The 3,363-nt window shown below is 42.6% G+C and overlaps 1 long non-coding RNA gene across 1 annotated transcript; it reads left to right on the top strand.

Annotated features, from left to right (window-relative positions):
- Positions 1 to 1,861: 1,861 nt before the first annotated feature.
- Positions 1,862 to 3,363, top strand: LOC127762753 (uncharacterized). Its single transcript, XR_008015562.1, has 3 exons — positions 1,862 to 2,297; positions 2,630 to 2,746; positions 3,066 to 3,363. It is a non-coding gene; the product is annotated as an uncharacterized LOC127762753 (long non-coding RNA).

The raw sequence follows: 3,363 nt of genomic DNA on the forward strand, positions 1-3,363 counted from the left end.
TGGGTACAAATCGCGAAAATGCCGCCATAGCATGCGTCCATACAGCATGTGCTAGAGCGACACGTGGGAGAATGAGAACCCAATCGTAGCTCAATCAAGGTTTCTTTACATACTTTGAGTTGCATCAACCCTACTCTTGTCTATAACCCTAAAAACTAATCTGGAATTGATTAAAAATAAGGATAGCATCGGAGTTTCCACCGATCTTACCTGATACAGTTGAATTTATCTTTTAACTTGTTTGATAATTGTATCTACCACTTATATAAGAGAATTGTTTTTTTAAATATATCAAGCATGATTCAATCTAGCTCAGATCATCATATCTGAGGATTGGGGCATATTTGGTGCATTTGATTTGATCAACACTTTTATATAAGTTTGTATTAGAGTAATACATTATCGTTTTGCTCTAAATATTGGGTCATCGGTTGATTTTTCCAATATTGATTAAACTACATGATTAATATTATAGCCAATGAATCATATTTAGGGTTTTGCTCTTTTTAATCCATCATACAAGAGCTGATTCGATCTGATTGCATTGGCTTAATTCTTGATGATACGACATCGGCTTACTAGCCGATCGACTATTGTTCATCTAACTTTGCTTCTTGTTTTTCTTGCTGGCTGTAGAATCAAACCAGTTGGCACGCTCTCAACCCGAAAGTAATTAAGATTTGGACCTGCATTAGAGTAAAGCAAACCTCTTAGACTAGTGTGTGTTTTTTTGCATCAACAGACACCTTTATGTGCGCCAGTTGCTCTAAATGACACATATAAGATATTTCGCATTCATCTTGAGCATCTTATAAAAAAATTGGCACCTATAAATATCTGTGTCAGATTGTTTTAAAGAACCAACACATATTGAGCTGAGCCAAGCATGGATGGGAGGAATAGAAAATATCTCCCCGATTCTTCTCGTCAACTCCTTTATCTCCCTCTCCGCCTCTCCCAGGGCCGGCTTTGGAGCAGGGCCATGAGGGCGATGGCCTAGGGCCCAGCCAAAATAGGAGCCCCGATCCAGGTATATATCCTATATAGGTATTTAGCCCAATAGCTTAGAATTGATCCTTCTCACTGATTAGAATTGATGATCCAATCCATCGATCCTTCTCACTAGATCAGGTGATGATCCAATCCATCGATCCTTCTCACTGATTAGAATTGATCTGTTCTTCTAATTTATTTTTGTTCCCCATTAAATTACCTAGATTAGAGACTTAGGGTGCTACCGTTTTGGGTTCAACCGTTCAAGGGATCAATACAAGTATACAACCATTTAGTGCACCATAAGTCCATAAGTTAATTAAATTAAGGTATATGGTGGATTAGTTTTCATTAGGCCTAGGCCCTTGATTATATAGATTTTTCCCTCACTGATTTTAGGTCATAGTACTTTGTTTCTACTGTGTTTTTTTCACTACGCCAGATCCTTACACCTTTGACGGCATATCTGTGACGGGCATAACTGCTGGTCAGTGATGAGGGTTCACCTTTGATGGGTCCTACGGGATACCGTCATCGGTGAGCCATCCGACTACGACCCGTCACAGGTAACTAGTCACCTGTGACGGCCCGGAAGTGGAGCCCGTCATAGGTGTACCTCTAACGGGTTCTACTTCCAGCCCGTCACAGGTGACTAGTTACCTGTGACGGGTCGTAACCGGATGACCCATCAGAGGTGAGGTTACTCACCTCAAACGGATTTAAGCACTAACCCGTCACTGGTGAGTTGTGCCACTATATATACCCGAACTGAAGGAGATATTTCTTCTCCCGGCGGCGCCCACTCCCGGAGGAGATAAGGCCGACTTCTCTCTCTCTCTCCATTTCTCTCGATTTCTCCACTTCTCTCTCTCTCTCCCTTTCTCTCTGTGTGCAGCGGCGGCCTGGCAGGGACAGAGGGGAGCGTGCGGCGGCCCGGCGGCGGCGGCGCTCTCCCCTCCGCCAGATCTGACAGGAGCGGGAGGAGAGGCGCGGTCATGGCGAACGGTGTGGAGGTGCAACGCCGGTGACCACAAGCTGACTAGGGCTCCAAGTTTGGACAACCCGAGCTCGGGGGGCTGTGGATCTAGCTGTCCCGAGTTTGGGTACTCCAGATCCAGTGGCCTCCGGCGCCAACAGCGCCAGATCCAGGCTCATGGTGAGTGGATGGCGTCTCCTCCCTCCTCCAATCGGCTGTGTGCACTGCCGTCCGCCGTCAAGGCCTATCGGCTGTACGGCGAGCATGTGCTTCTCCTCATCCTGTGCAGTCACCACCTACCGGCTACATGAGCTAGACATCTTTGGAGGTGAGCTTCTGTGTTATCCTCTTTTTTCTTTCTTTGCATGGCTAAATTTGTTGTCTGTAGGAATGTATCCACGCTTAAATAAGGTTGCTGCTTCTATTTTAGTTGAGTTGAGCATTAAACAAGCTGCTAGTCAGTTTGTCATACTCTGATCCTCTGAATGATGTGTAGATTCCTATTGCGCTGAAGTGATATATCTGAATCTGTTTGTCAAATACAGCAAACCTATGTGCATGATCTAAAATGTTCTTGCAGAACTGATTTGACTATTCTATTCAGGTTCTCATGACAAATAGTACCTTTCTGGATCTGATATGTTTCGATGTATTTTTCAGCTGCTTCTCCAGTTGCTGCAGCTCTTTGAGATTCAGAGATTCAAGATCCTCTCCCATGAGATGGCTGAAGGAATTACAGAAAATCAATTTTGCTGCAAGATCCTCTTCTCCCATAAGGTGGTGTACAAGTTTGCTGCAATCCTTTTGCTTATCCACATGCCTTCTTGAATTTAGTAGATTGACGATCATAAATTGTTTTGTGCCGTGTATCTCATTATATGTGCATAGGTCCTGGAAGAGTTGTTGAAAAATATATCTCTGTTGTCTCAGATAGAATACATGATCTCTATTGTTCCCTAGGTTGCACGTATTATGGATTACCTAGCTAATATCTTCCACTCCTATTCTCCTTTGCTTATCTTTAGTTATTCATCTTATTTAATTCTGCAAATTGTTCTCATATCAAACTAATTCAGTGCCATCTTTTTGCTTGCAGGTAAATAGGTGCTCCATAGACTATGGAATTGCTGACATAGCAGATAATTGAATGACTCTGCTTTTCTAAGTGCAAGCCATTGTGTTCTTTGAGTTTTATATTAATTCTCGAACTTGATGATGTTGGCCTGGTAGCATGTCTCTATATTTGAAAACTCAAAAGAGCTCTTTTCTGATATGGCATCATTACTTTCTAATTTTTGAATTTGTAATTTCTTTTTCTATGAGCAATTTTGGCAGTATGAATGTAAGAGACATGGTCCTAATTCTTGTTTGTCTGGAGAATGGGAATTGGTTGA

The sequence above is a fragment of the Oryza glaberrima genome, chromosome 2 (assembly GCF_000147395.1).
Source record: "Oryza glaberrima chromosome 2, OglaRS2, whole genome shotgun sequence".
Taxonomy (NCBI): domain Eukaryota; kingdom Viridiplantae; phylum Streptophyta; class Magnoliopsida; order Poales; family Poaceae; genus Oryza; species Oryza glaberrima.